Raw genomic sequence first — 20,716 nt, 5'->3', positions numbered from 1 at the left:
ACACACACTTTCATAATATACACATCAACTTCAAATCAGCACATTTTTTATTACTTATCCCTTAATAAACATTGTGTTCTAGACAACAGTTCATTCTGAGAACACTTGGCCACAGAGCCTAACAGACTCAGCTCCCCAAGTTTGTTTTGGGAGCAAATTCCTAGATGCTGGGCATCACCCTCGCCGGGTGCAAGCTGAGTCGCCCACGCCCTCTGGCGCTTAGCACCCCTGGGTGCACAGAGTCCATGCATCAAGGGGAACTGTGACGAGGACAACGAGCTGGAGTTACCACCTACAATTCTACCATTTTGATCCGTGTAGACTGCTGTGTTTTGTCTTTGTTTTCGGCCGCGTGGCGCAGCAATGTGGGTTCCAGCGATGGAACCCAGGCCCCCACATTGGGAGCTCAGAGCCTTAACCACTGGGCAACCAGGGCAGTCCCTGTGCGGACACTTTAGGACAGTGTAACAGAGAAATCCTCACGATGTCCTATTTTTGTTCGAGTAAGTGTGAATTCTGTTCACACATGAAACCTCTTCCTGAATTCAGATAACATATTTAAAAATGAAACATGGTTCTCTTTTAGTTGTTAATAGCTTGTTTTAAAATGAAAACTTGACCCTGAAGACGATGATTGTTAACAACATCATAGAAGATCCTTCTGTCATAAAGAGGAGGTGCTAATGTCATTAAGGCCAGTTAAAAATGATGAAAACGGTACATTTTGTGCAATATATATGTTATCACAATTTTTGAAATTAATATGCCAAAAAACATTGAATTGTCCTTTCAGCAGGTGAGTTACATGGGATGTGAATTACATCCAAATAAAGGTATCTCTAAAAAGGTAGGGGTAAGGAGTGTTTGGTTTTTTAATGACCTGCTCTAGGCATCATCTACTGGCGGAGGGCGTGGCAACCCACTCCAGTATTCTTGCCTGGAGAATCCTATGGATAGAGAAGTCTGGGAGGCTACAGTCCAAGGGGTCACAAAGAGTTGGACACCACTGAAGCGACTTACCACGCACACACGCACAGCCGTCATGTAAGCTAGATTCGCCACTAGGTGGTGCTATTGCTATTTTATACAAGAGGAAACAGCGGCTCAGAGAGGTCAAGCGACTTGCTCAAAGACACAAAGCTATAGAGGTCCGCAGCAGCCGGATTCCAGTTCATGCAGGTGGCCGAAGGTTTTCCTTTGCAACAAGGTGGCTGTGGGGCCTCCCAGGCAAAGCCAGGATCTCGCTCTGTCCCTGGACCTGGGCAGGTTCCTTGCCATGGGCCTGCTCACCTGGAAAGAGGGCCGTCTGGACTCTTCAAAAATCCTTTGACGGGACTTCCCTTGTGGTCCCGTGGCTAAGACTCCACACTCCCAATGCAGGGAGTTCTATCCCTGGTCAGGGAACTAGGTCCCACGCGTCACAACTGAGAGTTTGCATGCCATAAATAAAGATCCCAAGTGCCTCAACTAAGACCTGGAGCAGCCAAATAGATGAATAAATGTAAATAAATGTTTTTTTAAAAAGATGCAAGCCAAGGTGTCTGATCACAAGCGCCCTGTAGATCATAACTTATTAGATTTTATTCTTGCCTCATCAAGCACATTAAAAGGATTTGGTACCTGTCCTTCAGGGAAGGGCCACTAAATCCATAGATTGGCCTAAAGAAAAATAATCAGACATAATTTAACAAGAATAAGAGAGATGACAAATAGGAATGTACCTTCACGCAACTTGATTTTAAGAAAAGAATGGTTATCTCAATAAATGAAGCTAAATTTTCTTCTGGACCCCAGAACTCAATCCATGTTTATACGTATCAGCTATCCTTTAGGTTAAATGGACCTGTTAGGCGAGCTTGGGAAATGTTAACATTTTACTATTTTCTACAGAGAAAACAGCTTCAAATTTGCCTACCAAACAACTGATGAGCTGTTAAAGTACAACCAACCCTTTTTTAAATTGAAATGAAATGAAACTATACAGCAGTTTTATTAAAGTTCTATATGAAATAATTTCTCTTTCTGTAAAATTCAGTTAATATATAAAATACTGCTTTATGCCATTATAAAAATATTAGTACTTAATTTTTTTTTATTATATCAGTGTAAAGTAGTAACTGTAGTAAAGTAGAGAAGAGTGACACTGTAGAGCAGATAGTTAGCAGCATCACCAACTCAATGGACATGAGTTTGAGCAAACTCCAGGAGACACTGAAGGACAGGGAAGCCTGTCGTGTTGCAGTCCATGGGGCTGCAAAGAGTCACACATGACTGAGGGACGGAACAACAGAGTAGTAACAGGCTTTATTTCACCCCTAAATGTTATATTAAATTTTATATTTATTTATATTTAATAAGTCAATATTGTTAATTTTGAGCATTTTTTTACATTAAAGAACAACCATCTTGATATTTATCTTTTCTCTCCTTTCATCCATTGATAACAAACCTTGTAACAATTTTCTTTCTTCCATTTTACTCTCCTTGAATTCTGTGATTCAGTGGTTAAGAATCCGCCTGCCAATATAGGGGACACGTGTTCGGTCCCTGGTCTGAGAAGATCCTGTATGCCTTGGACAACTAAGCCTGTGGACCAAAACCACTGAGTCCACGTGCTCCAGAGCCCACGCTCTGCAACAAGAGAGGCCACCGCGATGAGAAGCCCAGGCGCAGCAACTGGAGAAAGCCCGCTTGCTGCAACCGGAAAAAGCCCACTCGCCGCAACCAGAGAAAGCCCCCTCTCACTGCAACCAGAGAAAGCCCGCTTGCCACAACCACAGAAAGCCCACTCACTGAAACCAGAGAAAGCCCGCTCATAGCAACAGGAGAAAGCCCTCTCACTGCAACCAGGAAAGGCCCTTCTCACCACAACCAGAGAAAGCCCGCTCTCACCGCAACCAGAGAAAGCCTGCTCACTACAAGAAAGACACAGTGCAGTCAAAAATAAATAAATAAATAAAAATTTTACTGTCCTTGTGCTTTTTCCCTTGGGATTCCTTAGGAATCACTATTTTGCAGAATCAAAGAATGTGAGAGCCAAATGGGATCTCAGAAGCAACTAAGTCAAACAAATGCTCATTGGACACAGAAGTAGCTATCACTGAATATTTGATACATAGGCCACCCATAGGTTACAAAGGACAAAGTTGAAATAGGGTCACTGACTCTGGGAAAGCGTTCCAACATGTTGTCTAAAACAGAGAAAGCCAACAAGAAGAATGCATCTAAATTATTTTGAAAGGCTGGGATTCAAATGTGGGAACAACTGAGCTATGTGCTTGTAAACAGCTATTTCAAAGAATGTATGACTTATCTTCCAACTGAAATGCCAGGCAAAATGTTCAAGCTGAGCTTTGTCAGCTAGAACAGTTAAACAAAAGAGCTCAACTGAAATCCTTTCTAGTTGAATTTGTTTTTTATGATGATACTGTTGTTTTGGTTTTTGTTTTTTTTGGTGGATCTTAATTCCCAGACCCAGGATCGAGAACAATAGTGAGAGTACAGTGTGCTAACCCCTGGACCACCAGGGAATTCCCAGATACTGTTTATTGTTTGGAACTAACACAATCTTGATCATGTTTCTTTCCAGGACTCTAGAGCTCTTGCTGGGACTAAGGGACTGCTATTACAGTTAGAAGCTAGAGAGTCTACAATAAGCGGCAGACATTTACTGAGTGTTGTAATGTGCTAGCTCTTGCAACAGGCAAGTTGTACATAATAACTCATTCCGTCTCTCCAAGAACTCTACGTGGTCATGCATTTCTTAGGGCTAAGTTCAGTTACAAGTAACAGATCCAAAATGTCAATGACCTAAATAAGATAGAAGTTAGAATCCGCCTGTAGTGCAGGAGCCCCGGGTTTGATCCCTGAGTCAAGAAGATCCCCTGGAGAAGGAAACGGCAATCCACTCCAGTATTCTTGCCCGAAAAATCCCATGGACAGAGGAGCCTGGCAGGCTACACTTCATGAGGTAACAAAAAGTCTGACACTATAACTGAGCAACTATCACTAACACTTACTTTTCCGTGACGTAAAAATCTGTGATGAAGTGGTCCAGGGCTGAGGTGGCAATTCCACACTGTCAGAGAAACAATTTTCTTCCGTCTTGTCCATCTGCTGAGCATGTCTTCCATTCTCCGTTCCTAAAACGATCTCATGTTCCAGAAGGCTGCTCCATCTCCAGCCATTACACCTGCTCAGGGTAAGGAGAAAGTGGCGGAGAAGGGCAACAGCCCCTCCCAGAAGTTCCCCGCATCATTTTTATCTATGCCCTATTGGCCAGAACTCAGTCACATGACTACACATAGCTGCAAAGGAAGCTGGGGAAAGTAGTCTTCATTTGGCATTGCTATTGTTTGTTTAGTTGATTAGTGTCTGACTCTTTTCGACCCCGTGGACTGTAGCCCACCAGGTTCCATCCTTGGGATTTTCCAGGCAAGAATACTGGCATGGGTAACCATTCCCTTCTCCAGGGGATCTTCCCAACCCAGGGATCAAACCCTTGTCTCCTGCATTGGCAGACGGATTCTTTATCACTGAGCTGCCAAGGAAGCCCCTCATTTGGCACAGCCCCAGCTAAAATTCAGGGGAGATAGGATCTTGGGGGGAAATGAGGAGTCTTTGCCACAGCTAAGATACTACTGTTAATCCTCTTTCACAGAGGAGGAAGCTTAGAAGTTAGTATCTTGACGAAGGTCACAGCCTTAATAGGCGAGGAGCTAGAATCTGCAAAATGCTATTTTGTGGCACTTTTTCTCATGTACCTGGCAATGGTAAGGTATTGGCTACTAATTCTACTATGTTGCTCAGAAGAGAGAAATTATACAAAAACAATATATTTATAATTTTACTCTATTATACTCAAACCGGAGAAGGCAATGGCACCCCACTCCAGTACTCCTGCCTGGAAAATCCCATGGACAGAGGAGCCTGGAAGGCTGCTGTCCATGGGGTCGCTGAGGGTCAGACACGACTTCACTTTCACTTTTCACTTTCATGCATTGGAGAAGGAAATGGCAACCCACTCCAGTGTTCTCGCCTGGAGAATCCCAGGGACAGGGGAGCCTGGTGGGCTGCCGTCTCTGGGGTCGCACAGAGTCGGACACAACTGAAGCGACTTAGCAGCAGCACACTCAAATTGCTATTTTATCAACCAGAAATATTTCAGAGTGCAGCTATCCCTGTGACAGAGAATACTGAGTAGATGAACAGAAAATAGGGTTTCCCCTTTGCCAGGGAATGTGGGCAAATGAGCCAGCCCCACTCATGTCCCAGATGGCTTTGAGCAGCAGATCAGCCTTCTCCCTCTCCAGGACTCACTGTGGCTATGGTTGCAGCATCTTGCACCCTTCACAGAAATTAACCCAAAATGGATTACGCCCCTAAATGTAAAATGTGAAACTATAAAACCCCTAGAAAATAACATAGGAGAAAACCCAAGTCCATGATGTTGGGCATAGTAATGACTTTTTAGATATAACACCAAAGGCACAATCCATTTAAGAAATATTTGATGAGCTGGACTTTGTTAAAATTAAAAAATAAAAACTTCTGCTCTATGAAAGACAATTCAATAGAATCTGAAGATCGGCAAACGATACATGTGATGAAGGTCCGCTACCCAAAACATACCAAGAACTCTTAAAACTCAATGATAAGGATATAAACAATCTGATTTAAAAATGGGTCAACACCTCCCAGAGTATTGGAAATAAAAGCAAAAATAAACAAATGGGGCCTAATTAAAAGCTTCTGCACAACAAAGGAAACTATAAGCAAGGTAAAAAGACAGTCTTCAGAATGGGAGAATAATAGCAAATGAAGCAACTGACAAAGAACTAATCTCAAAAATAGACAAGCAACTCCTGCAGCTCAATTCCAGAAATATAAACGACCCAATCAAAAAATGGGCAAAAGAACTAAACAGACATTTCTCCAAAGAAGACAGATGGCTAACAAACACATGAAAAGATGCTCAACATCACTCATTATCAGAGAAATGCAAATCAAAACCACAATGAGGTACCATTTCACGCCAGTCAGAATGGCTACTATCCAAAAGTCTATAAGCAATGAGTGCTGGAGAGGGTGTGGAGAAAAGGGAACCCTCTTACACTGTTGGTGGGAATGCAAACTAGTACAGCCACTATGGAGAACAGTGTGGCGATTCCTTAAAAAGCTGGAAATAGAACTGCCATACGACTCAGCAATCCCACTTCTGGGCATACACACAGAGGAAACCAGAATGGAAAGAGACACATGTACCCCAATGTTCATCGCAGCACTGTTTATAATAGCCAGGACATGGAAGCAACCTAGATGTCCATCAGCAGATGAATGGATAAGCAAGCTGTGGTACATATACACAATGGAGTATTACTCAGCCATCAAAAAGAATACATTTGAATCAGTTCTAATGAGGTGGATGAAACTGGAGCCGATTATACAGAGTGAAGTAAGCCAGAAAGAAAAACACCAATACAGTATACTAACACATATATATGGAATTTAGAAAGATGGTAACAATAACCCTGTATGGGAGACAGCAAAAGAGACACATGTATAGAACAGTCTTTTGGACCCTGTGGGAGAGGGAGAGGGTCAGATGATTAGGCAGAATGGCATTGAAACATGTATAATATCATATGTGAAGCAAATCGCCAGTCCAGGTTCGATGCAGGATACAGGATGCTCGGGGCTGGTGCACTGGGACGACCCAGAGGGATGGGATGGGGAGGGAGGAGGGAGGGGGGTTCAGGACGGGGAACACATGTACACCCGTGGCGGATTCATTTTGATGTACGGCAAAACCAATACAATATTGTAAAGTAATTAGCCTCCAATTAAAATAAATAAATTTAAATTTTAAAAAACTATTAAAATAAATAAATAAAGGGGTCAAAGACCTTAAGAGACACCTCACCCAAGAAGATACACAGATGGCAAATCAGCATATGGAAACATGCTCTGCATCATATGTTATCCGGGAAACACCAATTACAACAACAGTGAATAGCATTACATGCTTATTTAAAAGGCCAGGATGTGAAACAGCATCATCAAATGCCGGTGAGGACGTGGAACAACAGGAACTCCGATGCACCGTTGGTGGGAATGCAAAATGGTCTAGCTACTTTGGAAGACAGTCTAGTGGCTTCTTTCCTTTAATATTTTATTTATTTACGTACTTATTTGGCTGCACTAGGTCTTAACTGCAGCCTGTGGGATCTATGTCCCCGACCAGGGATGGAACCCGGGCCCCCTGCATTGGGAGCGTGGAGTCAGCCACTGGGCCACCAGGGAAGTCCTAGTCTGGCGGTTTCTTACAAAACTAAACACATTCTTACCATAGGATCCAGCAAGCTCGCTCCTTGGTGTTTACCCAAAGGAGCTGAACACTTTGGTCCCCGCAAAATACCTGCACGTGGATGTTTACAGTAGCTTTATTCATAAGCCGTGGTACATCCAGACAGCAGAATATTATTCAACACTAAAAAGAAATGAGCTATCAATCCATGAAAAGGATGGAGACATCTTAAACACACATTATTAGGGGAAAAGACCCAGTGTGGAAAAGCTATGTACTTTTCACACTATGTGGTGAGATGATTCTAACTGTATGACATTTTAGGAAAATCAACAGTAGAGTCACACTTAGAAGATCAGTGGTTTCCAGGGGTTGGGGTTGTGGTCGGGGGCTAAGAATCAATAGGAGGAGCACAGGGGGGTTGGGGGAGGCGCAGCGAAGCACTGTGTGATACCTAATGATGGATCCATGTCATGATATTAATACCATGTCCAAACCCGCAGCATGTACACCGCCAGATGAGCCTTGACATAGACTTCAGGTGATTTAGGATGTGTCAGAATAAGTTCATCACATGTACCACTCTGGGCGGGATGTTGATCATGGGAAAGGCTCTGGTAAGGAGGTGGGGGCGGAAGGTATATGAGAAACCCCTGTACCTCCTCTCAATCTTGCTTTGAACCTGAAACTGCCTTTTTTGTCCTATTTAGCTTATTTATTTATTTTGCTGCATGGATCTTAGCTGTCACATGCAGGAGTTTCACTTATGGCATGTGAACTAAGTTCAGCATTCAGGATCTGGTTTCTCAACCACGGACCGAACCCAGGCCCACTGCATTGGGAGCGTGGAGTCTTACCCACTGGACCACCAGGGAAGTCCCTAAAACTGTTCTTTAAAAAAAAAAATCTTACATTGGAGTCAAGGAACCTCCTAAAATAGATCTAGATGTATGTTACTAGGGAAAAGGCTAAAGGCTCTGTGCCAAGCCCCCCACTCCTATTAAATTATAAAATATTAGCAGTCTGGATCAATGGCTCTCAAACTCCAACATGTATCAGAATCACCCAGCGAGCATGTTAAAATTCGAGATTTTCAGCAGCCTTGCCCACCCCACCTCCAGCAAAGTCTGATTCAGGGAAGTTGGGGTGTACCCTGAATCTTTACTATCAAGTCTCCCAGCAGCGGCCAGCGGTGCAGGTTCAAGAACCACAGTTTAAGAAACATGGGCCCAAAGGATCTCTGTAAAGATCTTGACATAAGGAGTCTTGCAGGGTCTTTTCCAGCTCTGACCAAGCAGCGCCCCCAGCAGACAAGAGAGAACACCAGACACTCGAGCCCCATTGTTGGGTGGCTGCGGGGGTGGCGGTGAGCTGCGCGGACCGCTGCGCTGTGGGCCAGGAGCCTCTAGATGGCAGTGCTCAGCCAGAAACAGAGCCCTCGGTTGGTCTGGGGCCCTGCCCAGGGGAAAGGCGCCGGGGCCGCCCCCCACAACCTTCCCCAACTGGTTCACAGAGGGTAGGCCAGGCAAGGAGCCTTGGGAACACACACGTGTGCAACTGAGGCAGGAATGAATGCTCATTTGGGCATTTGACATTACCAATAATGATAGTAGCTCACATCAGCTGCCAGGCACTGTTCTAGCCAAATTAAGATCATGCTGTGTGTATTTCCTACTATATTATGAGCATTTCCTCATTTCTTGAAATAGTGTTCAAGAGCATGCTTTCTAAAGGCTTCATAATTTCCGACCTAATTTAACTAATAAGATTCATTTAATCAATGCCCTATCACTGGGCTGTTATGTTATTTCTTGGTGTCTTCTATTCCAAGTAAGATACTGTTGCCTAAGAAGGAGTTGCCACAATTCTGACTATTTCCCTCTTGGGGTAAATGTTTAGAAGTAGAATTACAGGATCAAAATCTAGGGCCATTTGTAAAGATCTTGATATATATGGCAAACTTATTTTTTGGAATATTGGAAGTTTGCCCTCAGGAGCATGTATGAATGTACATCAGCCTGGATTTCCCAGCGCTGAGTAGGATCCACTTATCTTTCCAAAACTGTATCCAAGGGAATTCTGGCAGTCCAGTGGTTAGGATTCCGTGGTCTCGCTGCTAAGGGTCTGGGTTTGATCCCTGGTCAGGAAACTAAAATTCCACAAGCCAAACAGCATGGCCGGGGGCAAGGGGGAAAAAAACTGTACACAAAGCACAATATCTCTTTTTAAAATGTGAATTTCACAAAGTAGGGTTGAACTTCCTATTCATATATTGATCGGTCATTTGTATTTCTGCCTCTGAATTCTCTGTTCATCTTTTCATTTCTCCTTTCTAGTGTATTACTCGTCACAGTCCCATTTTCCTTTCAATTTTGTTTATATTGGTGATGAACAAAAGTTTAAATTTATGCTATAATCAATCTTTTATTTTTAGTAAAAATATTGCCCATTTCTATGCTTGTGAGGTTAAATATTCATGAATATTTTCCTTATGTTTTACATTTAACTTTCTAAACTTATTAAATATTAGCTACTTATTCAAATATATTTTTTTAATATTTATTTATTTGACTACCAGGTCTTAGTTGCAGCATGTAGTTTCCTGACCAGGGAATGAACGTGGACCCTCTACATTGGGAACATGAAGTCTTAGCAACTGGAGCACCAAGGAAGTCCCTCAAATGTTTTTAATATTTATTGTTACTTTTATTTTTATTTATTTGGCTGCACTGGGTCTTAGTTGCAGCGTGTGAGACCTTTAGTTCTGGCATGTGGCTCTAGTTCCCTGTTGTGGTTGTTCAGTCGCTCAGTCGTGTGTGACATTTTGCAACAAATGGACTGCAGCACGCCAGGCCTTCCTGCCCATCACCAACTCCCGGAGTTTGCTCAAACTCAAATCCATTGAGTCGGTGATGCCATCCAACCATCTCATCCTCTGTTGTCCACTTCTCCTCCCGCCTTCAATCTTTCCCAGCATCAGGGTCTTTTCTAATGAGTCAGCTCTTCACATCAGCTGGCCAAAGTATTGGAGCTTCAGTTTCAGCATCAGTCCTTCCAATGAATATCTAGGATTGACTTCCTTTAGGATTGATTGGTTTGATCTCCTTGCAGTCCAAGGGATTCTCAAGAGTCCTCTCCAACACCCCAGTCCACAAGGGTCAATTCTTTGGCGCTCAGCTTTATGATCCAACTCTCATATCCATGGGTTTCCCTTGTGACTCAGCTGGTAAAGAATCCACCTGCGATACCAGAGACCTGGGTTTGATCCCTGGGTTGGGAAGATTCCCTGGAGAAGGGAAAGGCTAGGCACTCTAGAATTCTGGCCTGGAGAATTCCATGGACAATATACTCCATGGGGTCACAAAGAGTCAGACACGACTGAGTGACTTTCACTTTTCTCACATCCGTAAATGACTACTGGACTACTAGACCCTGACCAAGGATCAAACCTGGGCCCCTTCATTGGGAGCTCAGAGTCCTAGCCACTGGACCACCAGCAAAGTTTCTACATTTAACTTGTTAATGTCTCAATATACCTGGGAGCATGAAATGATGGGCTAACAAATTTTCCCCCAAATATTCAGCTTTCCCCATACCACTTATTGACTAACCCATCATTAATGACTTCCATCATTTTTGTGCTATTTTCTGATAGAATATCATGTATATTTTCTGCAGTATCTATCCTGTTTCATTGTTCTTGCCAACACCTAGCTTTTAATTATTACCATTTTATATATTTTTTTAAGGTCTTTTATTTCCAAATTTCCTTAGCTAATCTCAGCTGGGAATTCTTTCAGCTGAACTAAAATACTTCTGATCCATTTCCAAAAATCCCTTGGGACTTTTAATAAAACCATAAATTCAACTTTGAATGGTAAATTCAAAATTAATTTGGAAGGCGTTCCCTGATGGCCTAATGATTAGGATTTGGGGCATTCACTGCTCTGGCCCAGGTTCAGTCCCTGGGAACTGGGATCTCACATGCCCCCCCAAAAAAAGTTAACTTGGAAAGATTCAACACTCAACTGTGAAGACAATATGGGGAAATGGGTGCTTGCAGACACTGCTGGAGGCAGTATAAACTGGTCTTTCAGAAAGAGGATTTGAGTGTCTCCCAAATGGCACCCCACTCCAGTATTCTTGCCTGGAGAATCCCATGGACGGAGGAGATTGGTGGGCTACAGTCCACGGGGTCACAAAGAGTCGGACATGACTGAGCAACTTCACTTTCTTTATCAAACTCTTAAAAGTATCTGCGCTTTGACCCAGACCTTCTATGTCTTGGTATCTAGAAATTTCACACATATGCACAAAACGTTCACTGCAGCACTTTCTGCAATAGACTACAGGAGATAAACTATATATCATAGAGGCTGGTTAACAAATTATGGGATGGCCAAACTCTGAAATACTACTAGCAGCAGGCTGGTCTGCATACACAGAGGAGGTTCTTGATTTAACGTGAAGAAAAGCAAACTGCTAAACAAATGCCTACAGCAGAATTCCATTTATTATTCTTTATAATAATATAAATATATAAAAATACATAATGATAGGAAATAGTCTAGAGCAGGGGTCAGCCTTCTGTCAAGCACTAGACAGTAAACATTTTGGGCTTTGTGAACCACGAGGTCACAACTATTCAACTCTGCAAATGTAGCCCTAGACTGAAGTATGTAAACAAACAAGTGCAAATAAAACTTTATTCACAAAACCAGGCAGGGGACCGAATTTGGCCCTCAGATTCTAGGCTATGGTTTGCCGACTCATGGTTCAGAAAGATAGGTACCAAAATGATGTTAAAAATTATTGCTTCTGTGGTAAAAGTGGGAGGAGGTAGAGGGGAATTCCTAGGGGAAAAGAGGAGGATTGTGAGATCTGACAGCAGATTCCCCAGGCCCAAATCCTGACTCCAAAGTTGCTGGGCCCATTCATCAGCACCTACTCAGCATCAGGAATCCCCAGGACAAATCCTGCCCTGGGGGTTTGAGGGACCAAGGGGGCTATTAGCCCTATTATGGGCGAGGACCCTTCCGTATTATATTTATCCACTCTACCATATTAAATAAACTAAATGGCAAATGCTATTATAAGAACTTTATGATGTTAACTCATTAATATCTGTATTAATTTTTGCAGAAACTAACACCTGTGGCTGGTGATTTGTTCTGTAAATGATATTGAAAATAACATTTGGGTAACAAAGGAAAGGTGGCTCAGCGATAAAATATCCGCCTGCCGATGCGGAAGACTCAGGTTCCATTCCTGGAAGATCCCCTGGAGGAGGGAAGATTCTCTGGAGTAGGAAATGGCAACCCACTCCAGTATTCTTGCCTGGAGAATCCCATGGGTAGAAGAGCCTGGCGGGCTGCGTCCATGAGGCTGCAAAGAGTCGGACACAATTTAGTGACTAAGCACACACACACACGACAAAAGACATATTAATACTCCTCTGGTCAATAATGTGTTAAGTCATTAAATTTACTTAAGCTTAGTAGGCAACTCATCCACGCAGTAGATGAGGAAACTGAGGCACAGAACAGTTAAGTGGGTTTGCTCAAGGTCACACAGCTCATCAGTGATGGAGCCAGGTTATTTGAATCCAGGCAGCCTGTGTCCAGAGATTGCACATCAGCATTTTTTTTCTTTTTTTAGTCCTGCTGTGTTGTTCTGTTTCTTTAAATAGTGTGCCAGCCATTCTAATAAAGAATTCCATTTATGCTAAAGAAAAGGCATGATTGAGGGGGAAAGAAGCTATTCTCTCTCTTTATGCTGAGACCATGAAACATCATCATTTAACTGGAGTGAATAAAAAGCAAAATTAAACACTTAAAATGATACCAAATGACACACTCCCGACTGGATCACAAGTTTCAGCGAAAGGAGGATTTGATCCAGTAGAGTCACACAGCAAGAGAGTCTGGATTTGAGAGAGATGAAATTCCAAGTTTGAGTCCCAGCTGGGGATCCTCAGACAAGGCACTCAACCTCTGAGCAGCAGCTGCTCCACCGATCAACAGGCAAGCCTCGGGGGTCGCAATAAACTTGCAGTGGAATACATGCGTGTAAAGTACCCAAGACGGCATCACCGACTCATGGACATGAGTCTGAGCAAGCTCTGGGAGTTGGTGATGGACAGGGAAGCCTGGCGTGCTGCAGTCCATGGGATCACAAAGAGTCGGACACAACTAAGCTACTGAATTGAACTGAACTGAGAGGGTTATCAGCACCACTGGCCGTCCATCTCCCTGAGGGCATAGCACAAATTCCTGCAGGATTGGCGGATTTCCTGTTTGTTTTGGCATGTCCTCCTGCAGACTGAGAAGCCCAAGCCTGCTCTGCCCACAGCCACGGGTGTCTCCTGCCAAAGGCTAATGGAAGGATTACAGCCACAACTGGAGCCTAGGAAGGACTTCAGAGGCAAAGCCCTGGAGGGCAGACCCGAGGCACCTTCAGTACCCTGGTGCAGCCTGGGAATGGGAGGGAATTTGGGGGTGTCGGGGTGTCCAGGAACAGGAACTAAACCCTGAGAATAACTAACTGCAAGTTATGGTTCATAGATTCCAGAGTATCCCAAGCCAGGACCTCAAATCCTGGGCCGGTGAGAGGGCCCATTTTAGAGGTAGGCAACGTGAGGCCCAGGCTTCCCTGATAGCTCAGTTGGTAAAGAAGCCGCCTGCAATGCAGAAGACCCCGGTTTGATTTCTGGGTTGGGAAGATCGGCTGGCGAAGAGATAAGCTACCCACTCCAGTATTCTTGGGCTTCCCTTGTGGTTCAGCTGGTAGAGAATCTGCCTGCAATGTGGGAAACCTGGGTTCAATCCCTGGGTTGGGAAGATCCCCTGGAGAAGGGAAATGCTACCCACTCCAGTATTCTGGCCTGGAGAAGTCCATGGACTGTATAGTCCATGGGGTTGCAAAGAGTCAGACACAACTGAGAGGTGAGGCCCGGTAGGCTAGACGGCAGTTCCTGAAGGAGCCTGGAAAGACATCCAACCTTTCTCCCAGAGGCCCTGACTCAAGGGAGGCCAAAGCCAGCCCCACCCACAAAAGGTGCTCAGTTGGGCCAACAGTGTGTGTTGAACTTAAGCTTTCTTAACCAGCTGTGCCCTCTACAATTCACCTTCACCCTGGGGATGGCAGCATGACTCACGGATCTGATCTGAATGGACCACCCCCAACAAACAGGGCTTCATGGAATTTTCGCAGTATGTCTAGGCTCCTGTTACCCAGTTTGACAACGAAGGCCTAGACCAAGCAGCAAATTCAACAGAATTATTTAGGGGGTGAGGTCCAGAATGGTCCAGCAATGGGGTTGGGCACTGGGAAGTGGTGCAGGGTGGGAGGGCATAGAGAGGTCCTTAGGGGAATAGAAAAGGACTGTGCCATCTGGCGACAGACTTTGTGGACTCAAACCCTGACGCCAGGGTTCCTGGGCCCATTCATCAAGCACCCACTCAGCGCCGGGAATCACCTGGACAAGCCCTGCCCTAGGAGGACTGTCCCTTTAAGGCTCTGGTGGGCGGGCCCAGCCGTCTCCATGGAGCTGAGTCTAGGCTGTTTCTCAAGTCTTTCCCACACCAGGCCCAGACAGGAAGTGAGTCCCCACAGGAGAACGAGGGGCGCCCAGCCTTAACGGGATACTCAAGGCAGCAGAGGTCCCACCCCCATCCCGTGCGGGTGAGGCCTTTGCGGGGTGCCTGGCTTTGCCGGCGCAGAAACACGGTTTCAGCATCTGCTCGCATCAGCGAATGCTGCGCGCCTGAGGGCAGTTCTCAAACCCAATCCAAGTTCAGCCAGCTGACCAGGTCATTCAGGTCACACTGGCATCTTTCAATCCCCGACCAGGCCCCCAACCCCAGGAGGCAGTTAACCAGTGTCACCCCTACTTTGCATGAGGAAACTGAGGCTCAAGTCAAAAAACCTATCCAAGCTCCCAATTCTCTCGAATTTGAACCCAAGCTCTAGCTCGACAGGGAATGCTCACAAGCATAGTATCTTCTAGACAAGACAGAGGTAGACAGATACCTGTTCAGATCCTGGTTTGGGCACCCCCTTAACCTTTCGGTGCCTCTGTCTTCTCATCTGTAAAATGGGCATCCCTTCAGCCCATCAGGATGTGTTTACCCGATGTCCACTCAGTGACAGGCCCAAGGAGCGTGAACACAAGTGGCCTCCAGGAAACGCAGGAATTTCCCATGCAAAAGTAAAGCCGTAAATAAAATCGCAATAGGATGAGAAACAAGGAGCAGAGAGCATGACTGGGGAAGGGGGAGGTCCATGAGAGGACATGGAAGACAAACCCCAAAAAGAATAACGGGAGAGCTTTCTCAAAGAGGGGGTGAACCCCTCCCCATCGGCAACTGCCGAAAACCAAGCACGGTGGGGGCGGGGGGCGGGCAGGCGGTGGACAGGTCCCCAGGTCCCCAGGCTGTTAGGACCAGCCCCACACACACGGCCTGGAAGTAATTCCCACGGCCTCCAAGCGCCCCGACCCCCGCTGGCCACCTACCAGAGCCAGGACATCTGGAAGAGAGGCTCTGGTGTGGGGTTACTGGCAGCCGCCAGGCGAGCCAATTTAAACAGGGTTTCATTGAGCAGCTTCATCTTCTGACGTCGGGGTCCCACGATGAGAGGTGTCTCCGGTGGCCCCGCTGGACCCACCAGCTGCGCTCTGCTCCTCGTGGGCTGAAGCCGAGGGCTGAGGGCACGAGCCCCAGGTACAGCCGGCCCTTCCCCTTCCGGGCGGGCCCCTGGTACTGGTGCCGCTCGCCGCCGACCGGAGACCACCTGCTCCCCCAGAGAGCCCTCCTGCAGTCTGGGGGGGCCTCAGTGGCCCCCCTTCACCACTTAACACCCTCAGGACGGCCACCTCCTCTCTGGAGAAACGGATCCAGTCTTTTCTGTAGCCCCAGGGCCAGGATGAAGAACTCGGTGCTCACCCGGAGGCGAGTACCCTTCCGAGAGAGACATCACCTCTCTCATCCTCACGAACACCCTTCTTTACAGACGGGGAAAGCAAAGCAGGGTGGCCAACGCTTGCCCGCTGGGTGGCTGACTGTCCCTACTGGGCTCCACACCCTCTGAGCACAGCAGCGCAGTCACAAAGTCAGACACCCAAGCCTCACTCTCTTCTAGAAAATGGAGCTGACAGACCTGCCCCACGAGCCCGCAGGTATTCTCACCCTCTCAACAATACAATACAAGGTACACATCTGAACAGGCTGGCAAGGGAAGAGTTCCATTATGTTATCTGAAAATAGTGCAGTTAAGAGTGTTAAGTAACCCTTTTTGTATAGTTTTTCAGGAATACATTTATCAAGATCAAACCAGTTCAGTTCTCGAGGAAATCAACCCTGAATATTTACTGGAAGGAGTGATGCTGAAGCTCCAATCCTTTGGCCACCTGATTCAAAGAGTTGACTCATTGGAAAAGACCCTGATGCTGGCAAAGACTGAAGGCAGGAGAAGGGGGTGACAGAGGATGAGTTGGTTGGGTGGTATCACCAACTCAATGAACATGAGTTCTGGACAAACTCCAGGATATAGTCAAGGACAGGGTCACAGAGGCATACACTACTTAGCAACTGAATAACAAATGTACCACCCCAGCCTTACCTTCTGCTCCTTCTAACAGGATTCCAAGCTGAGTGATTGCAATGGTCGGTGTGCCCCAGGACCAAGGTCCTTCGGTTCCTGCCGTGTCCATCAGCCCATCTTGGCCCATCTTCCCTCACAATTGCAAGCCACAGAACCCCGGGGCTCAGCTCCACACAGGACATCCAAGAGGAAACAGCTCACAAGGGCTTGTCACCTGAGCCTTTCTGTACCATTTTCCCACGTGCATGTATTATCAATGAAAAAGTTTAAAAATAAGCAGGAGTAATAGATAGTAGGGCTCAGGATTTTTTTTACCTTTTTAAGGTAGAAACTCTGTCCTCTCCCCACACCTTTGGAATCAATGTATATGGGTGGGGAGTCCAGGAATCTGTATTTTTAAACCTCTCCCAAAGTGACACAGCCCTGCCAGGAGGGCTGTCTCCCGGGGCAGGGCTTCTGGTGAGCTCTGATTCACAGGGCCCTGGGACCTTGTGGGTACAAATTTCCTCCTGCCAAGCCCAGTGAAACAGCCTGCCCCAGAGGAAGGCACTGGTCACGTCCAGACTTCCTGAAAGCTCAAGGGACCGAAGGTGGCTAGGCAAGCAGCCAAGGAGAGGGGCAGGGTCCTCTGACAGCACCAGCTGACCTCAGCCTCAGGGCTGAGAAGCCCGGGGCCACTGGCTGAATTAACAATCTGGAAAGGGCCCAAGCACCACCCTTCTGCATTCTCCTCAGAACGCACCGGAGCTGCTTCTCAAGAGGAGCTTCAAAGATGCCGTGCCTGGCTCCCACCGCAAGGAGTCCCATCTGGTCTGTATGGGGTACGCCCTAACATGTTGCTTCAATGATATGGGGTAGGAGGTGGGAGGGGGGTTCAGGATTGGGAACTCATGTACACCAGTGGCGGATTCATGTCAATGTATGGCAAAACCAATACAGCATTGTAAAGCAAAATAAAGTGAATATTAAAAAAAAAAATAACAAATGTGCAGGCTGGGTGAGAACCCCAGGACTGGAGGGACAGGCAGGGAGAGGAGCTGAGCCACTGCAGAAGCCAGAAGAGATCCTTCTCCCAGGCTGCAAGGGGGTTTTTATCCAGCCACGTGGACTCACACTGAACAGCACTTGCGCCGCTTCCCACGTGCCAGCTGTGGTCCAGGCCTCTTCACCTCACCCTGCACCTGAGGCAGGGCTCAACTCCCTGACCAAGCCATCCTCTTCACCACCACACACTGGTTTCCGTCAGACTGTGAAGGCCCATCATGAAAAACAGGGACTTTTCATGAAAACCTGGAAAACTTCAAGTCACCTTTTATTTACTCATTCGTTCAAGAACATGTCCAAGTTCTACACTTTGTGTCAGGCACTGACATCCAGACAGCCTGGGTTTTCAAACTGGCTGTGAAATCGTGGTAGTTCACATACAGCATCCTGTTTAGGGAGATACCGGTGTGTGTCCACGCTAGGTCTTCATGGGAAAGGTTATTTCTTACCACTGATCACGGTCCAAAATGCTTGAGAAACACTTGAGAAGCAGCCCCAAATAGCCCCTCAGAACTTCACGGTTGTTACAAATGTCTATAGATACACCTGGAAACCAACACTGCTTTTGTGGCCGTGAGGCTCACCAAAGGAGAGACGGATGAGAAAAGCCTTCAACCTCCTCCGTGGTTTGGTAATTGTTCCCCCGCCCCACCCCAGAAATAGCCCAGCACCACTGCCACCCCTAAATAAATACCAATGGTCCGAGACTCTTTCCTCAAATGCCAAAGATATGGAGGCACCTACCTTGGTGGACTTACGGAGGATATCTGGATCCTAAGTCCACCAGGCCCCAAAAGGGGATGAGAGCAGCCCAGACAACGCACTGGTGGCAAGCGGCCCCAGCGCCTCCAAACCCCTCTTCCCAGTCAGGCTGCACGCCTGCTGAGCCCTCCTCGCAGCTCCGAGAACAAAGCCCAGGGCTCTCGAGTTTCCCACGGCAGCTGAGCGCACCCCCCACAGCGGCAGCAGGACTCTCAGTTCTCCCGAGTGCGGCGCTGGCGCCAGGGCTTGCACCTGAACGCACAGACCTCACGCCCCCTCGGGCTCTGAAGGCCTGGCTCCCCAACCCGAGCATTAAGAACTCATAAAGGTCGGTCACTTGGACTTGCTGGACTGTGGCATCCCAGCAAGCATTCTACTTCAGTCTGGAAAGTAAGACCTCCACAAACATGTGGATTGGCTTTTGCCCTAAAACTATTACTTTACAGACCGCAGGCTTCACCCTGTTCTGGGTACCTATGCCTCTGGTTTTAGACTAGCCCAGGATACAGTGAGACCCATCTTCAAGCCTGGAGCTTCCAAGTTCCAGTCTCTCACATCCCCCAGGTGTATGACTTGTGTATGGCTTAATACTTACTGCTATACCGCCACACACATGAAGAACTCAGAAACATACAGAAAATCATGTGGCAGGTTACTCTCCAAAACAGTTGTTTTTAACTTTGAAGCATGAAAGAGAAGATAAGTTGAAAGGGCCTTTAGGTTGTCTGTCATTTTAATTTTCTATACAAAAATGCACATTAAAAAAAAAAAAAAAAGCCACAATCCAGAGTTAAGGACTCCACTGATAGGAAGCAAATTTTAAGTGTAGATGTAAATGGTATCCACAGAATTCAAGTCACTAAGTTTCGCATCGTTTTTCTTTCCATCCCATGTCACAAACGATGAAACAGAGCCCAGGGTGGTGAACTTACCCAGGCTCCCACACCTAGTAAGTGGCGAAGTTGGCTTTCAAATCCACGTGGTTTCAAGCAAAGGCTCTTCCTTCATACAAGGGGGCAAAAGGCAAATGAAAATTGTGAGATCATTTCCATCTGCAAGTAGTACAAATACCCAGCAGCTAAGATGGAAAAGGCACGCTTACAACCACGTTGATGGAAGTTATTAACCGTTCCTACTTTGGTAGGACCTATCAACATTTTAAGTATGAATTCCTTTGAACCAGCAATTTTACCTGCAGAAATTTATCCCAGAGGAACCTAAAAAAAAAAAAACTATAGACGGTTCACTGTTAACCATGATAAAACATGGGATCCCCATAAAGTCCCAATGTGTAAGGAATTCTGTTTAGTCATAAAATATTACCACATATATCTAATCTTATGCAGTAAGATCTGCATACACTATATGCTACTGTATGGCTGGATTTTTGCAGCTTTTTTTTAAAAAATTAAGCATTAACTGAATACAAATAAAATGAGAGACCATCAGAAATTTGGAGTAAAATCAGCAAAAAGCCCGTTTTACTGAGAGCCACAAAATTTGTGTTTTGACTCTCAAAACCCTCTTGTGTCATGGGCTGGTGTGTGCTGGACTCCACAGAGAACATGCAGGTCCCGTCACAGGAAGTAAAACCCTGTCAAATGCATTATTACCACACACAGAGAGACCCCACTAAAACATCACATACCTCACCAAAACTCCAGGGCAGGGTCTGGAAGCTAGACAAAAGCAGTGTAAGGCCACCTGAGCTGATCAAAGTTGTAGCGGCTTCTGAGGAGGGTGCAGGGGCCACAGAAACATCTGCTCAGAATAACCTCCTAAATTTAACTTAACATATGAAATCTTAAGTTTCTTTTCACTTTGAAATACATCCATATAATCTAGTGGATGAAGCGGCAGGCTATACAAAATAAAGTGCGATGAGATTCATCTGCTAAGTCACTACACCTCTCAGAACATTCCAGTAGTAAGTAACGTTGCCTTACACCTTCACCGCACTGAGGCTGGCTCGTCCTCTCAGCTGGGTCTTGGTGATCCCCT

Source organism: Capra hircus, chromosome 25, assembly GCF_001704415.2.
Source record: "Capra hircus breed San Clemente chromosome 25, ASM170441v1, whole genome shotgun sequence".
NCBI classification, from domain to species: Eukaryota; Metazoa; Chordata; class Mammalia; order Artiodactyla; family Bovidae; genus Capra; species Capra hircus.
Note: the sequence above shows the minus strand (reverse complement) of the source record.